General features: G+C 45.0%; 2 pseudogenes; one reads left to right on the top strand and one right to left on the bottom strand.

Annotated features, from left to right (window-relative positions):
• Positions 1-295: 295 nt before the first annotated feature.
• On the bottom strand, positions 296-413 carry LOC135052584 (5S ribosomal RNA; annotated as a pseudogene).
• Positions 414-2,051: 1,638 nt separating this feature from the next.
• Positions 2,052-2,169, top strand: LOC135052571 (5S ribosomal RNA; annotated as a pseudogene).
• The last annotated feature ends 23,912 nt before the right edge of the window (positions 2,170-26,081 follow it).

Below are 26,081 nucleotides of genomic sequence, written 5' to 3'. Positions count from 1 at the left end.
GACAACAGAGAGATCCAATATTATGTCTTTGAAAGACCAATAAGATGGTCAATGTCGGACAAATTACTGATCACCAGGTATACCATAGGTCACAAATTAAGATTTAGAGACATATATGAGACATTTTTTGAGCATACTGCAGACATAGCCATGCTTGGTAGGAAGGAAAAGGGTAAAAAAATGTTGAAGAGGAAAAATGAACAATGGGAAGGGACGGGGGAGGAGGTAAAGGAAGTGAAAAAGTGGTGATCCTGCTGTTGGTGTCCACCCTTCTGTTGAAGGGGAATAGTGTCTTTCTCTACAACACCAGGTATTCCCAAAAAGTCTCCTTTGAGGTACTGACCCGGCCCAACGCTGCTTAGCTTCCAAGATCGGACGAGATCGGGCATTAACAGCGTGGTATGATAGTAGAGAGGCTATCTACCAATGAGAGTGCACCTATGTAAGAAAGGTGAGAAAGAATGTGGGAAAGAGGAGGAGTGCAAAAATTGTGTGGATCTGCTTTCCACGTTAGGCGGGGGGACTCATCTGCCCATTGGCCAGCGATACACCCTGGATCGCGGATGAGAGTCCACAGAAAAAGGGCTGGGTCAGTGAAGAATGTCAGGGAGGAGTGGGAGAATAGGAGAGTGATGTTGCTGAAATAGATTGTGTTAATGGTCACAGATAGATTGACCAAAGAAAGAGGAAGGAGCGCCTGATGTCTCTATATATGAAGAAATTGGCATGTCATGCAAAAGCACAAAAGTAGATGGGCGGTTCCTATGAAAACTGGAACCAGATATGTCCTGTGCATAGGCACTTAGTAGTGCAGTGGTATGAATTCACTGTTTTTGCACAGGGTTAGCATATTATCTGAAGCATATAAAGATAGATTTCTAAATTATATAGACTGATATCAGATATGCTGAGTGTGAGAGAACCTGTGAAGAGATAACACAGATTCACTGTTGATGAAAAAGTAGTGCAAAGCACACCTTATTGAACCCAACTAGAGTACTATATTATTTATCCTTTACATAAAGCAAATGATAGACTATGCGGTAGGTGGAAAATCCACCAGGTTGAGATTACTACGTCTCTATAGCATGGTTGAGATTAACATTTATAAGGTAAAAAATAACCAAGTTTGATACTCATGATATGTGGATATCACATTCCTGGAGCCTCTGGTAATCAGTGAACATCCATGAAAGAATCTCCTGCTTGGATCCTGTGAACAAGCCCAGCGGGTGAAACGCGTTTTCACAGGATCCAAGCAGGAGATTCTTTCATGGATGTTCACTGATTACCAGAGGCTCCAGGAATGTGATATCCACATATCATGAGTATCAAACTTGGTTATTTTTTACCTTATAAATGTTAATCTCAACCATGCTATAGAGACGTAGTAATCTCAACCTGGTGGATTTTCCACCTACCGCATAGTCTATCATTTGCTTTATGTAAAGGATAAATAATATAGTACTCTAGTTGGGTTCAATAAGGTGTGCTTTGCACTACTTTTTCATCAACAGTGAATCTGTGTTATCTCTTCACAGGTTCTCTCACACTGAGCATATCTGATATCAGTCTATATAATTTAGAAATCTATCTTTATATGCTTCAGATAATATGCTAACCCTGTGCAAAAACAGTGAATTCATACCACTGCACTACTAAGTGCCTATGCACAGGACATATCTGGTTCCAGTTTTCATAGGAACCGCCCATCTACTTTTGTGCTTTTGCATGACATGCCAATTTCTTCATATATAGAGACATCAGGCGCTCCTTCCTCTTTCTTTGGTCAATCTATCTGTGACCATTAACACAATCTATTTCAGCAACATCACTCTCCTATTCTCCCACTCCTCCCTGACATTCTTCACTGACCCAGCCCTTTTTCTGTGGACTCTCATCCGCGATCCAGGGTGTATCGCTGGCCAATGGGCAGATGAGTCCCCCCGCCTAACGTGGAAAGCAGATCCACACAATTTTTGCACTCCTCCTCTTTCCCACATTCTTTCTCACCTTTCTTACATAGGTGCACTCTCATTGGTAGATAGCCTCTCTACTATCATACCACGCTGTTAATGCCCGATCTCGTCCGATCTTGGAAGCTAAGCAGCGTTGGGCCGGGTCAGTACCTCAAAGGAGACTTTTTGGGAATACCTGGTGTTGTAGAGAAAGACACTATTCCCCTTCAACAGAAGGGTGGACACCAACAGCAGGATCACCACTTTTTCACTTCCTTTACCTCCTCCCACGTCCCTTCCCATTGTTCATTTTTCCTCTTCAACATTTTTTTACCCTTTTCCTTCCTACCAAGCATGGCTATGTCTGCAGTATGCTCAAAAAATGTCTCATATATGTCTCTAAATCTTAATTTGTGACCTATGGTATACCTGGTGATCAGTAATTTGTCCGACATTGACCATCTTATTGGTCTTTCAAAGACATAATATTGGATCTCTCTGTTGTCAGTAACACAGAATTTCTGTGCTGGTCAGGAGAAACGGTTGCTAGACTATCAAGTGTCTGTAACCTTTCTAATTTATTTTATGTGATTACCGAGACCAGAACATTTCCTTTCTTTTCCTTTTGTCTTATACCTTTATTGTTTGTTTCCAATAAAGAATAATATAATATAATAATCAAATCATTCATTAACTAACACAAAGAAACGCTTGGATCATAGTGGGATATCAATAGCTTTTAATCAATTTTTCAATAAACATTGTTTTTACATTTTTTCAACTCATATTCGAAGAATTTCTTCGATTCTTTCTTTCAAGAGTGCGCCCACACCAGAGCTTTCTTTCTCTCCTTGTGTATGTACAGATACCTCCTAGCTCTGGGCGCACCGCCAATAAGGACTATATTTGAAAAGTCGTTTTCTTTTCCAATACCTGTCCATTTTGGCCCCTTTCTCTATCCTATTATAAATTACACCGGTGCCAGGTCCCTCTTTCTCTTGCTGCGGAGAAATAAAACTGCCAACCCTTGAGCAGAGGGTAATCGGGGGAGAGCAATGAAGTGGGCCATCTTACTAAAACGGTCTACTACCACCCAAATGACTCGAAATCCAGCTGAAAGAGGAAGGTCCACCACGAAATCCATGGATATATGTGACCATGGCCTGAGAGGAATGGCTAAAGGTATGAGTTGCCCGACCGGCAACGATCGAGATACCTTGTACTGAGCACAAATCTGACAGGAACGGACAAATTCCCTTACATCTTTAGAAAGATTAGGCCACCACACTGAGCGAGAGATTAACTCCAAGGTCTTAGTGATACCCGGATGACCAGAAACCTTATTATCATGAAACTCAGCTAGAACAGTGCCTCTCAGAAATTCAGGGACGAAAAGACTATCTGCAGGAGTGACTTTGGGAGCCTGCTGCTGAAGCTGGACTAGCTGTGTAAATGAATCCTGTGTGAGGCCAGCCCGGATGACAGACGATGGAACTATGGGGGTAGTAGCCGGGTGGTTGTTGTGAACCGGAAGAAAACAACGTGACAGGGCATCGGCTTTTGTATTCTTGGAACCGGGCCTGAAGGTGATAATAAACCTGAAACGAGTAAAAAAACAACACCCAACGTGCCTGTCGAGCATTAAGCCGTTTAGCTGACTCAATATACTGCAGGTTCTTGTGGTCAGTAAACACCGTAATGGTATGCCTAGCTCCTTCCAGCCAATGCCTCCACTCCTCGAAAGCCCATTTAACTGCCAACAATTATCGATTACCAACATCATAGTTGGATTCTGCGGGGGAGAATTTCCTGGACATGAAGGCACATGGGTGTAATTCCTGAGACTCCGGGTCTTCCTGAAAAAGGATAGCCCCCACTCCAACCTCTGAGGCATCTACCTCGACAATAAAGGGGAGCTCCGGGTTAGGGTGTCTGAGCACTGGAGCTGAGACAAAGGCCTGCTTTAAGGCCAGAAAGGCAGACTTGGCTTCAGGCGACCAATTGGAAGGGTCCGCTCCTTTTTTAGTCAATGCTACTATAGGAGCAACCAAATCAGAGAAGGTATGAATAAAACGCCTATAGTAATTTGCAAACCCTAAAAAGCACTGAATTGCTTTTAAGTTCGTGGGTTGTGCCCAATTTAGGATGGCCTGGAGTTTTTTTGGTTCCATGAAAAACCCCTTAGGAGAAATAATATACCCCAGGAAGGACACTTCTGTGATGTGGAAATCACATTTCTCCAGTTTGGCGTATAAATGATTTTCCCGTAACTTCTGAAGGACCAGTCGCACATGGGTAATATGGTTTCGAGGGCCTAATGATGCCTTTTTTTAGGCTCTCCTGTACATAATCATTCATTGCCGTAGTTTCTGGCCCAGACAGGGCATATAGTCCCCCCTTAGGTAAAGAGGCACCGGGAACTAAGTCAATAGCGCAGTCATAGGACCGATGAGGAGGCAGAATATCCGCATTACCCTTGGAGAAAACGTCGGCAAAGTCCTGATATTCCAAAGGAATAAGTTCTAGGGTGACTGCCGCAACCCGGACTGGACGGGAAATACATTCCTTAACACAAAAGGGACCCCATCGGGAAATCTCCCCAGACTGCCAATCTATGGTGGGATTATGAAAGGCAAGCCAGGGGTGACCCAGAACTACGGGGACAGCCGGACAATGGGTAAGGTAAAATTAGATTTTCTCTGAATGTAGGGCCCCCACTGTCAGTTGTACTGGAGGTGTGCGGTGAGTGATTACCCCGTTAGAAAGCGGACCACCATCCAAGCCGTGCATGGTGATACGTTTATCCATAGGTATCTGTGGAACGCCCAAAGCCTGAGCCCAACCAAGATCCATGAAATTTCCCACAGCTCCACTGTCGACGAAGGCCGACACCAACCAACTGAGGCTACCAAAGGAAATTTTTACAGGAACTAATAAGGAATCATTTGTCAAAGTCGGAAAAATATCATGCTACACGTTGCCATATATTCACCCCATGCGCTTGCCCGCTGCACGTGCACATTCTCTCCCGTGCGTGCGCATATTCGCAGCTGCGTGACGGCGCCTCCACGGCCATGCGCATTGGCGCGTGCTATGCGCATTTACGGTAGAGTTTGTGTGCGTCTAGCGGGCGACTCAATCGTTACATAATAAAACCAAATAGTATGTTTTATAGGCAATGTTCCCCTTAACAATAACAGTAAGTTTGTTTAATGTAACTGGTCGCTGGACAGAGGAATTCCTCTTTGCATGGTACGAAGGGTCAGACAGGGTTTGAGCAGTTGTGTTTGGTACCTAACTAAAGAACATTTTATTAGGAACAATCCGGTGCTGGTTAGGTAAAGATTAATCGCTCCTGCGTATAGTTATGTCTATTAGTAGTTTCTGGACATTTACTATATTTGCGGTTCATTATCCATGCGGCGGGAATTCTGAGATTCCCTCCCACCTGAGCAGTTTGATATAGTCACAGCCCACCTGTTCAAACTAACCTATGGCCTTTTGTTATGATGCGAGGAGACATTCCTGTGTCCAATGAACAATGAGATTGTAGGTCCCTTTGTAGTATACTGTACGCAGTGTATATAAGGACAGCCAGCCTGGCCAGCTCAGTCTTCTCTCCACAAACGGTTTTCATCTTGACTAACTCGGAGCTGGTACCAGGACTGCGCAGCGAATCATTCCCCAGTGTGTGTAAGTTATTCTCTGTGACCATTCTAAATCTCTGACTGTATTCTGCCACGATCTCTCTTTCTCTCTCTCTCATTGTATGTTATTGTTTGCGACTGTGCCGCTATTGTATATTTATGTGTAGTTATTCTGCTTAGATATTGATGTTAGCCTGTAGTGTATGAACTGTTAACTGTTTTTCTTTTTTTACATAGCTAGATATTGTTAGTAAAGGTGTTGGAACCTTAGCAAGGTATTGTGTATTTATTACATTGCAGAGGGTAATCGGAGCGTCTCAATCGCTCAAGCAGCTTTAGTATTAACAAGGTTAAGCAGCGTTATATCGCTACAGTATTTCAGTAGTAAGGTTTACAGTACAAACTCAATCTTTCACTGTGTTGCATACAAGGTTTACTGAGTGTCATCCCGTGAGCATCTGCGCCGCTCGTGTTCCCCTCGTGGTCACGAGCGTACGCTACGCTAGTAGCGTAGCATTACGGTAGTCGGCCGCCTATAGCGTGCTCGACACCACGCGTTAAGCTGTGAGCGAGCGTGTCGCATGTGCGTCTCGACCACGGATAAGCGTCTGCTACGCTAAGTGCGTACCCTTATGGTACCCCATACGCCAATTGCGTACTGAGTCTCTTACCCATTTATAGTGAATGTTATAAGATAAATATTTAGCTTTAACAATTGGCGGCTCGTCCGTCCTCCACATATCCGCACTAGCGAACACAAACTTTATCTGTCAGCAAGGGCGGGAAGGCAGTATCCCTTCGTATCCGTATTGGTGGTGAGGGATACAGTAGTGCTGACTAGATAAGCGTCTGCATCGCTACGTTGTAGGAGTGCTGGTGGAATCCGGAACCGGAAGGTAAGAACAGTACGCTATTGTCTTTTAAAAAAACCTGTTTATTTCTGTTTTGCGTACGCACGCACACACCTGTATTTCTTTTTTTTCATTTGTGTAATTTCACACCTCACTTTCCTGTTTGCCATTTCACAATTGATAACGTGCTGAGAAAGATTTGTTGCTATTAATAGTTAAAAGTAATATTAATACGTTAAGGAGTAATTTGTAAAACACGCACACGGCTTTGCCTAAAGATACAAGGAAAGATCTGTGTGGTGCTCGGTAGATGATTACAGTTAAAGACCATCTACATTGATAAACGTGTTAGTTGTATTTCTGTGGATATACCCGGTTGGCGTACACGTGTCTCTAACAAAGGGTGAGACTAGCGTACGCGACGCAAGGGCCGACGCACGAAGCGTATATTACGCAACGGAGCGTCTGGGTACGCCCACATAATACAAATCACACGATAGTATTGTTTTAGTAGGCGATACCGAGGCAACGCGATAATAGCGCAAATCAATCTCAGTGTCCAAAATTTTAAGCTAATAGATCCTTCTCTAGTTGCAACTCCTCGGGATTAGCCTGCGATACTGAATGAAAGGGATTTCTGCGCAGAAATGAAAGTAAAGAGTATATGAGGTGAAAGAGTGTGTATACATATATATATAAGTTTCTAATTTTGGGGTAGAACCACAGGAAATCATCAAGTTCTCGTGAGGTACATACGTGTAAGTGACGGCACGGTGGCTTGGGAGGCATTCCTTGTTAAACATATTAAAATAAGAGCATTAGAGTATAGCAGACCAGGAGGTCTACTGTAGCACAGACCAGGAGGTCACGGACCAGGAGGTCCAGACAGACCAGGAGGTCTAGGTACAGCAGACTAGGAAGTCCGCTATAGATAAAGAGTAAAGGAGCACAACACCAGGAAGGGTTGGTGCGGTACCCATATAGGCCATTAAGCTCTGGCTGAAGGAATTCGCAGCCACAATTTTCGATTCCACTGGTCGCTCCGCACATAAGAGTAGTTGCTTATGTGCAGAACGATTGTACCGCACGTAATTGTGTGCATTAGTTAGTAACTTGACCCAGTACCATTTGCGTACGTTAGAGGGGTCATAAACGCTATTTGTACATTCTAACGTGATTTGTGTAATTTTTTTATTTTAAGGGAGATTCGCTGGTCACTCGGGAATTCTCTAACAACCAATAGTTACTGGGAAGGGTTAAGTGCTCTTCGGATCACACCCACATGTTCCAGTAAATAGAGGTTCAGGTCGCAGGGGCCCTAGGTTGAGTACGCCAGTGCTAAGGCAGTGTGTGGGCGTATTGGTCGACGTGAGCGAGTGAGTGGAGGTACTCGGTAAACTTCCGCCGCCGGCCTACCCCGGACATCTTTTTTTTTGTAAGGGTTCGCTGAAGACCCTGATTTGAAGGTCAGAGGTAGTGAAAGCAACACCTGCAAAGATGGGGGCCAGTTGTTCAGGTTCGGGTTGACTTAGTAAACCGGCCAATAGAGTCGGCAAGGATAACAGGTGATACAGACCGGGAAGTCCGAAATGGATCACACGCAAAGGTCAATGAATGGGAAAGAATGACTGTGCATGAAGGGGAAAAGTTCCCACAAGTAGGCAGTTTTGGTCCCGAGGTGTTACAAAATCTAAGGAGAAGGATATGTCTCATTAAATCTGCAAAGAGACGGATCAAACATTATGATTATTTACAGTTATGGCAACAGGAAGGTGAAATACAAGGAGAATTAGCTTACACAGCTGACTCTCACTGTGGTAAGAAAAATATGGCAACAAGAGAGAAGGTGGTTACAGAGAGTGGCACACTGGTGTATGATAAAAATGCACTTAGCAACTGTATTATAGATGATAAGGATAAGTGTAACAAATGTAACAATGATAAAAGTGAAACTGTTAAATGGACAACTGTTAACCCGTGCAAGTTGCACTCCATGTTAAACTTCCCTCAGGATTACCAGCAAGAAAGTGAGCCCAGCACGATGTCGGCACCTTTTCCAGCAGCCATCACACAAGACATCCAGGTGGACGCGACCAATTCGGTAAAGGCAATAATCAAACCCCCTAACGGAGGGTCAGGTGAGGTCGTGTCCACAGGTACGTACAGTGTTATATATCACGCACAAACAAATGTACCTCATATTGTAGAACCAACACAAGATGATGTAGTTGAATTTAATCCTGTCAGGGTGATCACAGTCCCCAATGGGAAGACTGATGCTCATGGAGCCATTCCCGTCAGGGACAGTGCAATGCGCCGTCCCTGGTCCCGGATGGAATTGAGGTCAATTATGTCTGAATTTCCTGATCCTAGGAAAGATCTAGTTGCATGTCAAAGGTTCATTAAAGAACTAGGAAACTCCACAGAACCCACCAACAAAGATTGGCGGACAGTGCTGAGGGCATGTTTGCCCTCCAGTGTTGACCCTGCGAAATTTATTACTGATTGTCAATTAGACACGGAAGGACCTCAAACGGAGGAACACAATCAGGAATGTATTAAGCAGATCAACCGACAGTTAGGAGTATATTTCCCAGCCGTTGTCGAGTGGAACGAAATCTTCTCCATAAGACAAAACGAAGGGGAAAGTACTTCTAATTATTTCCATCGGGCATTGCAGGACATGACTAGGTATACAGGTATAGAAAACATCGAAACAAGTGCACCGCATAGAGAAGTAGCAGTATTTGTGTTAATGAATGGTTTAAAGGAAGTATTGAGAACAAGGGTACAGACCACCAACCCAAACTGGAGAAATATCTCGGTGGCTGCATTAAGAAAGTCCGCTGTTGGGCATGAGCAAAACATCAGCAAGCACAGGGAAACACAGAGAAGTAAGAAGCCCCAGATCCCTGTGGGTAAGTCAAACGTGATAAGGTGTTATAATTGCCAGAAGGAAGGTCATTATGCAAGAGATTGTAGATCAAGAAATAGACAAAGGTTATATAAACCCCCTAGACAAGAACACGAGCAGAGTTATGACACACAAAATTGTAATCAGGAATCACCTAGGAAGAAGTTTGGGCCGCACCTGTAATATGCAATCAGGAAAGGTGATCATTAGGACTGATAGTAAACCTGAGGTTACAGTTAATGATATTGGGAGGTCAGTTCCTTGTAGGCACAGGAACCGCCGGGTAAACATTGTAAAATTTATTTGTAAATGTTTCTTTTTCCCCATCTCTGACGTTCATCGGCAGAACTCAAACATCACATAGCTACTTGGTCTTTGCAGAAGTCTACCTAACCCCAGTGTGACCTACCGACATCGTTGTGTCCTGGCCAGGCACAAAAGGGTGCAGTGTGGAAACAGTGGTGGGGAGAGGACTGCGCAAAGATATCGGTGGATGTGTTGGTGTGACAGCCTGATGGTGAACGGAAGATCTGACAATGTTTTTTTGTTTGTTGTTTAATGCAAAATGTGATGAATTGTTCTCTCTCTCATTTTTTTTTTTTTTCCCTCTTCTCTCTCATGTTCTCATGCTTTACAGATGGTATGTCACACATCAGTTAGACAAATGGTAATGCAAGATTTTTGTTCCTTACAGAAAGATCGCAGATTTGGAAGGAATATTGTATCACCGGAATGTTCGTTTGGAAGACTGAGAGACAGCACCTTTTGAGATGACAGCAGAGCAAGAAGAAAAACAAGACTAGAGGACAAAAGCATCATAACATTTTTTCTTTCCCCTCAAAGTATTTTTTTTGTGTGCCCCCATTACAAATTTCTCTTTCTCCTCCTGTAAGATGGACTCGCCCCAAGAGACTGCAGTCCGTGTTTTCTTGTTGACCATGATGTTGACCAGAGCAGTCTGTTCCGGTGAGAGTACCAGTGAGGTCGAGAAAGGATCCGGAATGGGTTTCTGATGACCAGGATGGAGGCGTAGTTTTCCAAGAGCAACATAATCACCGAGTAAAGGCGAGTATCAGAAAACGATCTGGTAGCATTGACAATAGAAGGAATTGTGAAGGATTGTTAGCTGAAGAGAACTGCATCTGTAGGCATTGTGACAATATAGTTGAGGATGGGTGCATAAAGAAATGTCAGTCCAGTTTTAATGTCCACATGGACCGGCATCCATTGAGTGACTATCACTCCTTAGTGGGTAAAGTGTTAAACCAGACAGACTGTTGGGTATGCTCTCAAGTACCTCAAGGTCATAGCAAATCAGGACTAGTACCATTCCCTTTAACTGTAGGAGAGGTACTTGAGCTAAGTGGTGGGAGGCCGGTGGACAAGAGGTTTAATATCTCTAGTCCTCCTAGTTTGAAGCTCCACCAATATCATGTGGATAGGTCCTTAGTGTGCTTTAACATTTCCAATCCCCGAAAGCCGGGAAATTGGGAAGTGTCATGGAGTAATCAAACCATGACCTTTTTATACAGACCCAACAAAATGCCCATAGACACAGAACTTATACGCCAGATAGCCGACCATGGAAGATTTTTCCGGTATAGGTACACTCTAGGAAGTAGGACCATGCGAGTTGGAGAAGTATCACCAGGATACTGTGCATATATCGTACAACCTGATACATGTACTAGGCAGATGGGAGAGCTAGGGTTAGGAGATTTCACATGGAAAATTTGTAACATGGTAATGTCATACTCTGTCCCATATGTTCTCCCCGATGATGCATATTTCATATGCGGGAGGAAGGCGTATAAGTGGCTTGCCCCAAACTCAGAGGGATTATGTTATATTGGAAAAGTACTGCCTGAAGTAATGACTGTATCCCATAACAAAATGAAAGATATTCACCGCAGTGCCCAAGCTCCTTATACCCATACTCATTACGAGCACATTGTTAAACGGCACCTGATAGAGAGGATAGAGCATCCAGCCTCTGATCTGATCCATGAATCCACCGGGATTCAATTCCTACTCGCGTTAGATATCACTCGTACCGCCAGAGGAGTGATAAATTATAGATATATATCTGCGCTTGCAAATTTATTAGACAATATCACCGAAATGTATGACGACACATTCAGGTACACTGGGAAAGAGTTACAAGCCTACAAAACAGAACTGGTTCAGCATAGAATGATTCTTAATTACCTCACAGCTGTGACAGGCGGGTATTGTGTTACCCTAGCAACTCAATATGGAATAAAATGCTGCACGTATATCACAAACAGCACGGAGGACCCAGCCGAGGTCATAGACCAAAAGATGGATGACATTCTACAATTAAAGTGGGAGTTTCGAAGGAAACACAATCTCACACTCGCTGCTGTGGGTAATGAGCTGACCAGTTGGGTGTCATGGATGAACCCACGAAATTGGTTCTCGGGTTTAGGAGAATGGGCCCAAGATATTATTATGGATGTAGGGAAATTTCTTTTGTGTATTTTGGGAGTCGTCATATTGGTTGGACTGATATTTAGATGCGTTCGGGCTTTAACGAAGTGTAAAGGTAATACCAGAGTGATGAGTTTAAGGAGCGAAGACACTATAATAACAACAACAAATTTGAGTTATGACCCAACGATAGAGACAATGTTGTGATGAAAATGTGATACCACGGTCCGTTTCTTTCACCCGTTTCTCCTTTGTTTTCCTCCAAGGTACAAAGACGTCCGCTTGGAAGAAGAATTTGACAACCTCTTTTATACAGACCATTGATGAACTATGCTACAAGCCCCAATTACCCTAGTGACTTTAACTTTTACGATAGCCCAATACTTTAGAGACTGTAACTTTATGGATAATGGAACAAATTTTGCTCGTTATTTATAACAAAAGCACCGAGAGACATCAGACAACATGTACATCAAGACAAGACTTCAGACAAGACCTCAATCAGCAAATGCATATTAAACTCACATAGTTTACGACTGCATTTATAATAATTGCTTCTTATCTTCATTTCTACAACCTCCAGGTAATGACACACATAGTCGATAGGGAATATAGACACAGATATCAGCACTCACATACCCCCCCATTCATGTATCATCAACTAAATGTGCTCCCCATTTGTTGCAATCAAAAGCCGAAAAGAGCTTGGTAAAGTTTGACAGCCCATCCACAGACCCTTGATACGGGATAAGAAGGAACTCAAATGTATACTTCGCAATACCTCGAAGCTTGATTTAAAACACGTACGGCACGATGATACATGACCCCTCAAACATGGATTCATACATACATGCTTCTACTATCTCACTAGGTCATACTTTTTCCCACCTGCTCCTCTCCTCCCTTTACCCAATCATAAAATGGTATTTTCAGGATGACATATATTTTTCTTTTTTGAACTGTTTTAGGAAGTGGCAGTTATTGATGACTGCCAAAGGGTGGACTGTCAAAGTCGGAAAAATATAATGCTACACGTTGCCATATATTCACCCCATGCGCTTGCCCGCTGCACGTGCACATTCTCTCCCGTGCGTGCGCATATTCGCAGCTGCGTGACGGCGCCTCCACGGCCGTGCGCATTGGCGCGTGCTATGCGCATTTACGGTAGAGTTTGTGTGCGTCTAGCGGGCGACTCAATTGTTACATAATAAAACCAAATAGTATGTTTTATAGGCAATGTTCCCCTTAATAATAACAGTAAGTTTGTTTAATGTAACTGGTCGCTGGACAAAGGAATTCCTCTTTGCATGGTACGAAGGGTCAGACAGGGTTTGAGCAGTTGTGTTTGGTACCTAACTAAAGAACATTTTATTAGGAACAATCCGGTGCTGGTTAGGTAAAGATTAATCGCTCCTGCGTATAGTTATGTCTATTAGTAGTTTCTGGACATTTACTATATTTGCGGTTCATTATCCATGCGGCGGGAATTCTGATATTCCCTCCCACCTGAGCAGTTTGATATAGTCACAGCCCACCTGTTCAAACTAACCTATGGCCTTTTGTTATGATGCGAGGAGACATTCCTGTGTCAAATGAACAATGAGATTGTAGGTCCCTTTGTAGTATACTGTACGCAGTGTATATAAGGACAGCCAGCCTGGCCAGCTCAGTCTTCTCTCCACAAACGGTTTTCATCTTGACTAACTCGGAGCTGGTACCAGGACTGCGTAGCGAATCATTCCCCAGTGTGTGTAAGTTATTCTCTGTGACCATTCTAAATCTCTGACTGTATTCTGCCACGATCTCTCTCTCTCATTGTATATTATTGTTTGCGATTGTGCCGCTATTGTATATTTATGTGTAGTTATTCTGCTTAGATATTGATGTTAGCCTGTAGTGTATGAACTGTTAACTGTTTTTCCTTTTTTACATAGCTAGATATTGTTAGTAAAGGTGTTGGAACCTTAGCAAGGTATTGTGTGTTTATTACATTGCAGAGGGTAATCGGAGCGTCTCAATCGCTCAAGCAGCTTTAGTATTAACAAGGTTAAGCAGCATTATATCGCTACAGTATTTCAGTAGTAAGGTTTACAGTACAAACTCAATCTTTCACTGTGTTGTATACAAGGTTTACTGAGTGTCATCCCGTGAGCGTCTGCGCCGCTCGTGTTCCCCTCGTGGTCACGAGCGTATGCTACGCTAGTAGCGTAGCATTATGGTAGTCGGCCGCCTATAGCGTGCTCGACATCACGCGTTAAGCTGTGAGCGAGCGTGTCGCATGTGCGTCTCGACCACGGATAAGCGTCTGCTACGCTAAGTGCGTACCCTTACGGTACCCCATACGCCAATTGCGTACTGAGTCTCTTACCCATTTATAGTGAATGTTATAAGATACATATTTAGCTTTAACACATTAGAGGAGATTAACTGCAGACCCAAGTGAACCCCCTCACTATTCACTTGGTCAGAGCGTTTCCCTGCTTATTCGGGCAATTACGTGCGATATGTCCCTTGCCACCACAATACAAGCAAAGACCAGAATTTAGCCTTCTGGTTCTTTCCTCTGGGGACAGCCGGGAGAGACCCATTTGCATGGGATCCTCGACGTCCTCAAGGAAAGGATACACACATGGACTAGGCCTGAAACTAGCTCCTCTTTCAGCCCTCCGCTCCCAGAGACGATGATCAATTTTAATAGCAAGCTCCATGAGTTTGTCTAGAGTCTCTGGAGCGGGGTACTGAAGGAGACTTTCTTTAATAACTTCAGACAAACCGAGATGAAACTGACTGCGCAGGGCCGGGTCATTTCAGCCACAGTCGTTCAACCAACGGCGAAACTCTGTACAATACGCCTCTGCTGGATTTTTCCCTTGCTTAAGTGCACGCAGGTGGCTCTCAGCCGACGCTTCTCTATCAGGGTCATCATACAAAAGGCCTAAGGACTTAAAAAAGGCATCTACAGATAGCAAGGCAACATCATCGGCTTTTAGCCCAAAAGCCCAGGTTTGTGGATCGCCTTGTAGTAATGACATCACAATCCCGACCCGTTGAGACTCAGTACCAGAGGATCGGGGCCTTAAACGAAAATAAAGCTTACAAGCTTCCTTGAAATTAAAAAAATCCTTTCGGTTACCCGAAAAACGGTCAGGTAGATGCATCTTTGGTTCTGGAATCATACTCGGGGAGGCTCGCAAAAGATCTTCCTGCGATCTCACCCGAAGAGTAAAATCCTGAACCATCTGAGTTAGTTCCTGAATCTGGTTGGCCAAAAGCTGGCTGGGATTCGGTCCTAATACTGCCGGATTCATGAGGCCGAATTTCAAAGCCCACCAAATACAAATAACTTTTTTTTTTGTGTGTGTTTTTGGGCCGGTGATAATGTTACGTTCCTGATGCTCAGAACTAGAAAGATGTTGCGAAGTGAGTCCAGAGCACCAGGACGTGACGCTGAAATAGGGAGGGAATGGGAATAGCCCCTAGCACCCTACCTCCGTTGTTTTACCCGTGTGGTCAGTTCACGCCTGAGTGACTATGGTTTCTTGGGCCCACGGCAGCCGTGTTTGAAGGGCGGATTAGGTCTGCCCAACTCCGATGCCACCAGGTCTTAGAGTGAGACAAAGCGTGAACCGAGACAGGATAATAACAAGGGGACCTCTAACTAAAGCAAACAAAAGCTAGTGGCTACTAACTACCCTAAAACTAAATATATGTGCGGCACGCCGCCAAAGGAAAAGAACAACAAAAGATATCACTGTCCACTCCCCCACACGGCACCGCCGAGTTCCGGGGAGGACAGTGAAAAGCGGAAACCTCCGCAAAAACCACCAATACAAAAAGTACCAAAAGGACTAAGCGGCCTAGGCCGCAACACGCGGCAGAAGCCGCTACTCACAAAACCGGGAGAGAACCCCAACAAACGAGAACCCCCAGATGACTGCAACAGGTTCACTTGAACAGGAAGGATTCCCAGGACCGGCTTCAGAACTCCAGGACTCAGGAGCACAGGGAGCAGGATCGACCAGATACAGCTGACCAGGAACAGACGTTACAAGGCAGGAACAGCATACAGGAAGCTATCACCGGCGTCTGTGCCAGGTAGTGAGGAAGAATATAACAGGGAGCCCTCCAATAGCTGCAGCGAAGCTTAATTAGTAATGTCGTGCAGCTGCCCTGCTGCACGACCAGAGCTAACAGGTGTATTGATTGATAGGAAGCAACGGGTGAACACGGTTCGTCTGTGGCGTCCCCGTTGCTAAGGGTCCGGCGGCTCAGCGCGCACGGCATCCTGGCGTTGCCAGGGACCCGGCGGCTCAGCGCGCACGGCGTCCTGGCGTTGCTAGGCGCCGGGCGGGCAGGAAGGGAGGTGCGGCGGAAGCAGACCGAGCGGCGCCGCGGACCGCGGCACCTAACACTCAGGTGCTACGGAAACTCCAAAAGGAAGTTCAAGCCATCTTTTCCTACCCCAAGGGGTCCAAAAGGTTGTCGTATAGCTGCTTTTTTCATCCAGCTTACATTGCAGAAATGCATCACGTGCATCAACCAGTATAAAGACTTTTGCTTTGGGCAGCTTATGTAAAACATCCTCCAATGTCGGCATAATATAATGAGATCTTCGCAGTGCTTGATTTAAAAATTTAGGATCAATACAGATTCTTAACTTGTCAGGCTTTGCCACAATGACCATATTGCTAATCCAGTCAGTTGGTTCAGTCACAGGTGCAATATGCCCATCTGCTTCATACTGATCAAGCAAAGCTTTCACTTTCGGCTTGAGGGCTATAGGCACATTGCGTGGAGCACACTGGAATGGCGAAACACTTGGATCAAGTTCAAAATGTACTTCCCCTGGAACAGACTTCACTGGCCACTTGAACACATCATCATAGGCCTCTATTATTTGCTCTTTCCTCAATGGTCCAGACAAATCATGTTCCATCTTATGTAGCTCAGAAGGAATAGAAAATTGCATCAACCCCAAACGCTCACATGTGGAACCTGACAATAATGGTTTCTGGTGGGCCTCTACAATTTCAAAAGTAAGCACATGGGTATGTCCACTAACAACGCATTCTGTTCTGAACCGTCCCAATGATTTCATCAGCTCTCCAGAATACAGCTTCAGTTTAGTGTCACTTGGCAGTAATGGAACTCTAGGAGACAATTTCATCTTATCTTCCAGACTCATAACATCACATGTTGCCCCTGAGTCTAATTGACATGGTTGCCTCTTATTATTCAAAGTCAGATGTGCAAACCACTTTTGGCCTTCTGATCTTATAGTACCAATACATTCTGTTGAATAAATCACCTCAGCGCTATGGGTATCAGCTCCAGGTGTTTCATCTACTATGTGTACTTTCCCTGCTTTATTCCAACTCTTGTTTGATAAGCACATTTTAGCAAAGTGATTGGTAATACCACATGATCTACAGGTTTTCCCAAATGCTGGGCACTGCTCTTTCCCTAGCCTGTGCCTATTACCACAGTATTTACAGGCCATATATTTGGCTGCTGGTGAGTTCTGCTGCCGATTTGTACACTTTGGGCTATCCAGTAAATCACTCGTGCTGGGCTGTTGTCTGTCTGTAACATTGACATTATCAATCTGTCTGTCTATTGTTCTGATTCTCTGGTCAGTGAGCTCTGCTGTGCGACACATTTCAATAGCTGCTGACAGATCTAAATTCCACTCTCTTAGGTGACGGCGGCGTGTGTTTTCACAATTTATGCCCAATACTAATTTATCTCGTATAAGTTCATCTTTCAATGTGCCATACTCACAGGATGCTGCCTTTTCTCTCAGCCGGGTAATAAATTTATCAATGGATTCACCTTCCTCTTGTTTACTGCAGCCAAAAATATACCTTTCATAAATGACGTTTTTTGCAGGCTTAAAGTATGCCTCCAATGCATCCAGGATTGCTTTTACATCTGTTTGTTGCTGCGCAGAAAGACTCAGGTTGTGCTTATAAACATGACGACATTCACTGCCCATCACTCTCCTCAGTGTGGCTGCTTGCACCTCAGCTGATTTATCATTCAGGCCTGTAGCTAAAGAAAAATCTTCAAACTCAGCTCTAAAGTTCTCCCAGTTGATGCACAAATTGCCACTCATCTGCCTCCCATCAAGTGGAGGAATATTGTTGCTAGTTGCCATGTTGGTGTACTCCCACTCCAGAGAAGGCAGACAAGTTTAACACAATGGTGATTCAATCCACTTGATATCTATGCAATCCTTATTCTTTTCTTGTCACTGCAGGACTTCTCATAAGCTTGAGCTGCTGCTCTGAAAACTTATATATACCTACAGCTAGAGATAAATCTCAAACTGTATATATATCTGGCGCTAAAATAATGTATGGTAGTAATTTACCAGATGGTAATCAGTGAAAATTGTGATCTCTGACGCCCCTTTCTACGAGTGCAGTGCAGTGGATATCAGTTACTCCACAGACGGGCTCCTACCATCTCGGTCCTGCTATTCCGGTTCCGTCCACATCCAAGCCAAGTGACCTACAGTAATTATACCTCCGCAGTGAGGTTAAAGGGAGTCCAGCTGCTAACGGCACTTCTACATCAGAATCCCGCTGCGACAAGCTGGATATAGACGGATCTCCGCTGTGACACCAGTGCGGCGCCAGCCATCAGCGGTTTTGCCGTTCCATGCTGTTACCGATAGCCATACGGATCAGGTCCCTTGCTGGGAAACTCCCTACATGTCATCATCTGACGGTCAACTGACGGCTATTATTACGGAGAATAAATATTCCAACAAGTCTGTCTTTTAATTACCATTGTGGCAGCAACTACCAATCTTTACATTCTCCCCGTGCAAATGCATACAGGACTCTGCATTACATCTCAGGAATCAGCACGAGGGTAACTATTATTACTTGCTTTGCTTCTAATAATTTTATTGTGGAGCCATCTGTGGACATTTTATTTGATTCCACACTGGGACGCCAGTGTTAGAATCGATTGTTGCTCTTTGTATAGAGCCTCTTTCACTTAAGATATCCGATCTGCATTTTAGATACAGTGTATGCTGTTTAAACAGCACGTTTATAAAAGTTAGATACAGTGTTTCTATTTACACTTGCAAGAGGTGAAATACCTCCGGTTTTTATACTTCTATATATATATATATATGTATTGTTTGTCTTATTTACTTTGTTTTGTTTTGTGTCATTAACTGTTTTATAAAATATTTTTCACTATAAAAAAGGTCAAGTTTCATTGAGTCAATCATTCTCCTTGCTAGACTGCACTTAATTAATCAATCAATCAATTCAAAGTGATTTTTGGTGCGCAGAGCATTTCTTTCTCCTTTGTATTTCAATGAGCTGCTGCTCTGCCAATAATCAGCATCATTTGTGGGCTCAGGAACTTCTGACACCATGTTTCAGATGTATTAAATGAAGACAAACACTGCATGCTAGGTCCAAGTAGTCATGTTGAACAAGTCAGGTTGGACAGGAAGTCCCACCCCCATCACAAGCAGCTACATCTATATAACTCACATGGCAACACTAGGTTAGATTAACATTACACAAACAAATACTGCAGGATTTTCAGGATAGCTGGAGTGCAGCTGTAGTATTTGAACTCTGGACTGCAGAGTAGGATTGATTTGCAGAACAGCCAGGGCACGTCTGAAATACTTGAGCTCTGGACTGTAGAGCAGGGCAGGTTTGCAGAACAGCTGGGACACAGCTAGAATACTTGAGCTCTGGACTGTAGAGCAGGGCAGGTTTGCAGAACAGCTGGGACACAGCTAGAATACTTGAGCTCTGGACTGTAGAGCAGGGCAGGTTTGCAGAACAGCTGGGACACAGCTAGAATACTTGAGCTCTGGACTGTAGAGCAGGGCAGGTTTGCAGAACAGCTGGGACAAGGCTGGAATACTTGAGCTCTGGACTGTAGAGCTAGATAGGTTTGGAGAACAGCCAGGACACAACTGAAATACTTCACACCAGACTGTGGAGCAGGTCTGTATTGCAAGAAAGCCGGGACATGGCTACAGGACTTGATTCCAGACTGTGGAACAGGTCTGGATTGCAGGAAAGCCGGGACATGGCTACAGGACCTGATTCCAGACTGCGGAGCAGGTCTGGATTGCAGGAAAGCTTGGACACGGCTAGAGTAGTCAGTGAGTGTCAGATGATCCCTGGTTGATCACTGTTACTATAAAGCATGAGGAAAGACACACAAATTGATGATAAAAATAAGGATGTTAATGGACAAATGATGACAATGGATGGATGCTTCTATGTGGCCAAGAATTGGTAAAGAAACATTTTATTTGAATGTAAGTAAGAGATACATGCACAGCAATAATAATGACATCATAACTGGGTGATAAACACTTAAGTAAATCTGTTGCTACATCATCAAGTATATGGGTCTTACTCCATCCTTGCTGCTATCCACATTTCTAATACAGGAATTCATGATTTCGCTGGATCTCAAGAATGCGTACTTACACATTCCAATTTGGCCACCACATCAAGCGTACTTAAAGTTTGCAGTACAACAAAACCATTATCAATTTCAGGCTCTACCGTTTGGCATCTCATCAGCACCTCGGGTAGTCACAAAAGTGATGTCTGTGATGATAGCTCATTTCAGATCCCTGGCAGTGATAATAGTTCCGTACTTAGACGACCTTCTCATCAAGGCTTAGTCTCAACAAATACTCCTGTGCAATGCATTACTGATGTACAATGTACTAGTTCAGCACAGTTGGATTGTCAACTTCACAAAATTAAGCCTGGCCCACTCTCAAAGAATACAATTTCCAGGACTGATTCTGGATAGGGTGGTTCAACGCTTTCACCTACCAGACGAGAAAGCATGCGGTATTCGTCATCTGGTACAGTTAGTGCTCATACCAAGGGCAGTCTCGCTGCACATGTGCATTCAACTATTAGGAAAGATAGTGGCGTCGGGTGTGGTATTGAAGGTCGACAGTAACTAGGTCGACAATGTCTAGGTCAACCACTATTGGTCGACAGTAACTAGGTCAACAGGGTGTCTAGGTCGACAGGGTCTTTAGGTCGACATGTTCTAGGTCGACAGGTCAAAAGGTCGACATGAGTTTTTTATGTTATTTTGGTGTCGTTTTCTTCATAGAGTGACCGGGAACCCCAATTAGTGCACCGCGTCCCCTCGCATGGTGCCTTCGCTCCGCTACCGCTTCGCTCGGCACAGATTACCGTTCCAATCGTAGTCCACGTGGATCGTTAAGTATGAAAAGGTTCAAAAAAAGAAAAAGATTGTGAAAAACTCATGTCGACCTTTTGCCCTGACGACCTAGAACATGTCGACCTAAAGACCCTGTCGACCTAGTTACTGTCGACCAATAGTAGTCAACCTAGACATTGTCGACCTAGTTACTGTCGACTTAGAGACCGGATCCCAGTGGCGTCTTTCCATGCACTCCAGTTCGGAATATGTCAGTCACAGCCTTTTCAGCTAGATCTTCTAGCACAGTAGTCAGGCTCTCAGTTACAAATTCATCAGATGGTGCAGTTGTCTCCAGGGGCCAGTGTATCGCTCCTCTGGTGGCTCCACGTACATCTCACCGCAGGACAACGGTTCGGAGTCTGAAAGTGGATAATTCTGACAACAAACGCAAGTCTCCGATTGCAGTCCTCTGTTGGTATATACATTTCTCATACGTCCTAGAGGATGCTGGGGTCACCATAGAACCATGGGGTATAGACGGGATCCGCAGGAGTCATGGGCACTTTAAGACTTTGAAAGGGTGTGAACTGGCTCCTCCCTCTATGCCCCTCCTCCAGACTCCAGTTTTAGAATTGTGCCCAGTGAGACTGGACGCACAACAGGGAGCTCTACTGAGTTTCTCTGAAAAATACTTTGGTTAGGTTTTTTATGTTCAGGGAGGCTGCTGGCAACAGTCTCCCTGCTTCGTGGGACTTAGGGGAGAGAAGTATGACCCACTTCCAGTGAGTTCAAGGGCTCTGCTTCTGGCTACAGGACACCATTAGCTCCTGAGGGTGCTGATCGCTGGGTACGCCTAGATGCTCACTCCCGCAGCCGGCCGTCACCCCCTTACAGAGCCAGAAGTCAGAAGACAGGTGAGTAACAGAAGAAAAGAAGACTTCTTCTTCAGTGACGGCATTTTCTGAGGTACCGCGCAGCGGGCATACGCTGCACGCCAAGCTCCCACACACAGCACTACAGGCTACAGGGTGCAGGGCGCGCGCGGGAAGGGGGGGAAAGGGGGCGCGGGCAGCTAAAAAACATCCTCATTATTCCACTGGCAAGAGGGGACATTAGTGCCACGGCACTGTCCTAACCCCGCCAGGATAAATATCAGAAAGCGGGAAATTAAGGGGGTGGGGCTTCTTCCTCACTGCTCACGGCGCCATTTCCTCTCCGCAAGCTGCAGAGACGCTGGTCCTCCTCACACTGACAAGTACCAGGGGTACAAATCGGGGGGGAGGCATGTAAATTGGTGCAATATATGTAATAGTAAAAGCGCTATATGTCTGAGGCAATTTCTGGGTGATTTCAGACCCGTTGATTTAGCGCTGGGTTATGAGCTGGCAAATCCCCTCTGTGTCTCTCTGACAGACTTTACTGTGGGTCTGTCCCCTATATGCCCGGTGTATCTGTGGGTGTTTGGTGCACGTGTGTGGACATGTCTGAGGCTGAAGGCTCTTCCCAGGAGGAGGTTGTATTAGGGACACAAACGGCTGCGGGGGTGACCATGTCAGCACCGTCGACGCCTGACTGGGTAAATGTGTTGTACGCCTTGAATGCTAATGTGGCTCTTATTAGTAAGAGGCTAGATAAGTCTGAGTCTCAGACCCAGGCATGGAAAAAATCTGTGGAAGATATGTTATTGCAAAGTCAGGTTCCGTCAGGGTCACAAAAACGAACGTTGGCCCAGTTGGCAGACACTGCTACCGACATGGACTCTGATTCCAGTGTCGACTATAGCGATTCTAGATTAGATCCAAAATTAGCAAAAAGCATTCAGTACATCATTGTGGCGGTTAAAGAGGTATTACATATCACTGAGGACCCGGCTGTCCCTGATAAAAGGGTCTGTATGTATAAGGAAGGGAAACCTGAAATAACGTTTCCTCCCTCTCATGAACTGAACACGCTATTTGAAAAAGTCTGGGAAGGTCCTAACAGAAAGTTTCAGATTCCCAAAAGAATTACGGTAGCTTATCTGTTTCCCTTGGCAGATAGGGGAAAGTGGGAGTCACCCCCCCCCCCCACTGTGGACAAGGCCCTGTCATGTTTGTCTAAAAAGGTGTCTCTCCAGTCACCTGACACGGTGGCCCTTAAGGATCTTGCGGATCGTAAACAAGAAGGTACGTTAAAGTCCATTTATGCGACCACAGGTACGCTACTCAGACCTGTCATTGCGTCTGCGTGGGTTAGTAGTGCTATCGAAAAGTGGGCAGACAACTTGTCTTCTGAAATAGATACCCTAGATAGGGATAGCATCCTCTTAATGCTGGGTTATATTAAGGATGCTGCAGCATATCTTAAGGAAGCTGCGAGAGATATTGGTCTTTTGGGATCAAAGGCCAATGCCATGGCAGTCTCAGCTAGGCGAGCGTTGTGGATTCACCAATGGAATGCTGATGCTGATTCCAAGAAAAGTATGGAATCTCTACCATATAAAGGTAAGGCCTTATTTGGCGACGGCCTTGATGATTTGGTATCTACAGCTACCGCGGGTAAGTCATCCTTTTTGCCTTATGTTCCTCCACAACAAAAGAAAACGCACCACTATCAGATGCAGTCCTTTCGACCCAATAAATACAGAAAGGGCCGAGGTTCTTCCTTCCTTGCTACTAGAGGAAGGGAAAGAGGTAAACAATCACCAGCCTTGTCAGGCTCCCAGGAGCAGAAGTCCTCCCAGGCTTCTGCCAATTCCACCGTATGACGTTGGGGCTCCTATGCGGGAAGTCCGCACCGGTGGGGGCACGTCTCAAACTCTTCAGTCAGTTTTAGGTTCGTTCGGACCTAGACCCATGGGTTTTACAAATAGTATCCCAAGGGTACAAGCTGGAGTTTCAAGACATTCCCCCTCGCCGTTTTTTCAAATCAGCCTTACCAGCTTATCTTCCGGACAGAGAGGTAGTTTGCGACGCAATACAAAAGTTGTGTCAAAATCAAGTTATCGTCAGGGTTCCCCAGTCACAACAGGGAGAAGGTTTTTATTCGAGTCTGTTTGTGGTCCCGAAGCCGGACGGCTCAGTCAGACCAATCCTAAACCTGAAATCCCTAAATTTCTTCCTAAAGAAATGCAAATTCAAGATGGAGTCTCTCCGAGCAGTGATCTCCAGTCTGGAGGAAGGGGATTTTATGGTGTCGGTGGACATAAAGGATGCCTACTAACATGTTCCCATTTATCCTCCACAGCAGGCTTACCTGAGGCTTGCAATTCAGGATTGTCATTACCAATTTCAAACGTTGCTGTTTGGTCTGTCCACGGCTCCGAGGATTTTCACCAAGGTGATGGCGGAGATGATGGTTCTCCTTCGCAAGCAAGGAGTCACGATTATCCCGTAATTGGATGATCTCCTGATAAAGGCGAGATCCAGGGACCAGTTGGTGCAAAACATTGCACTCTCCCTGACAGTTCTTCAGCAACATGGTTGGCTCCTAAACTTACCAAAATCACAGTTGATTCCGACGACACGGTTGTCGTTTTTGGGAATGATATTGGACACAGAACTACAGAGAGTCTTTCTTCCAGTGGAAAAGGCTCTGGAACTTCAGAGTCTGGTCAAACAAATTCTGAAACCAGCAAGAGTGTCAATCCATCAATGCATTCGGTTGCTGGGGAAGATGGTTGCGGCCTACAAGGCCATTCAGTTTGGCAGGTTCCATGCCAGAGTATTCCAGTGGGACCTGTTGGACAAGTGATCTGAGGATAATCCTGTCTTCCAAGACCAGGGTATCACTCCTGTGGTGGCTGCACAGTTCTCACCTCCTAGAGGGGCGCAGTTTCGGGATACAGGACTGGATCCTAGTGACCATGGATGCAGGCCTCCGAGGCTGGGGGGCAGTCACAATGGGAGAAAACTTCCAAGGAAGATGGTCAAGTCAGGAAACTTGTCTCCACATAAATGTTCTGGAGTTGAGAGCCATTTACAACGGCCTTCTGCAAGTGGAACATCTTCGAAATCTGCGGACAATGTAACAGCAGTAGCATACATAAACCATCAGGGTGGAACGAAAAGCAGAGCAGCAATGGCAGAAGCCACAAGGATTTTCCATTGGGCAGAAAAGCATACAAGTGCTCTGTCAGCGATCTTCATTCCAGGAGTGGACAACTGGGAAGCCGACTTCCTCAGCAGACACGATCTCCATCCAGGAGAGTAGGGCCTCCACCAAGAAGTCTTCGCAGTGGTGACAGGTCGTTGGGGAGTTCCTCAAGTAGACATGATGGCATCTCGTCTCAACAAAAAGCTTCAGAGATATTGTTCCAGGTCAAGGGACCCTCAAGCAATTGCAGTGGATGCTCTGGTGACACCGTGGGTGTTTCAGTTGGTGTATGTATTCCCTCCACTTCCTCTCATTCCAAAAGTTCTAAAGGTCATAAGAAGAACAAGGATCCGGGCGATCCTCATTGTCCCAGACTGGCCAAGGAGGGCTTGGTATCCAGATCTTCAGGAATTACTCATAGGAGATCCCTGGCCTCTTCCTCTGCGTGAGGATCTGTTACAACAGGGGCCGTGCGTGTATCAGGACTTACTGCGGCTACGTTTGACGGCATGGCAGTTGAGTGCAAAATCCTAGCCCGTAAGGGTATTCCCAGGGAAGTCATCCCCACACTTATTCAGGCCAGAAAAGGGGTAACGTCTAAACATTACCACCGTATTTGGAGGAAATATGTTTCTTGGTGTGAATCCAAGGGGGCTCAATTAAGGTACAGATTTCAGCCTTATCGGTTTTCTTTCAGAAACAATTGGCCTCCGTTCCAGAAGTTCAGACTTTCGTGAAAGGCGTGTTGCACATCCAACCTCCATTTGTGCCTCCAGTGGCACCATGGGATCTTAATGTGGTGTTGCAGTTCCTTCAATCACATTGGTTTGAACCTTTACGGAAGGTGGAGTTGAAATGCCTCACTTGGAAAGTGGTCATCCTGTTGGCCTTGGCATCTGCAAGGCGGGTGTCTGAGTTGGCAGATAGAGCTGAATTGAGGACACATCAACAATTTCTACCGAAGGTGGTTTCCTCTTTCCACATGAACCAACCTATTGTG

Source organism: Pseudophryne corroboree, chromosome 2 (assembly GCF_028390025.1).
Source record: "Pseudophryne corroboree isolate aPseCor3 chromosome 2, aPseCor3.hap2, whole genome shotgun sequence".
Classification (NCBI taxonomy): domain Eukaryota; kingdom Metazoa; phylum Chordata; class Amphibia; order Anura; family Myobatrachidae; genus Pseudophryne; species Pseudophryne corroboree.
Note: the sequence above shows the minus strand (reverse complement) of the source record. Positions and strands in the feature narration are given on the sequence as shown.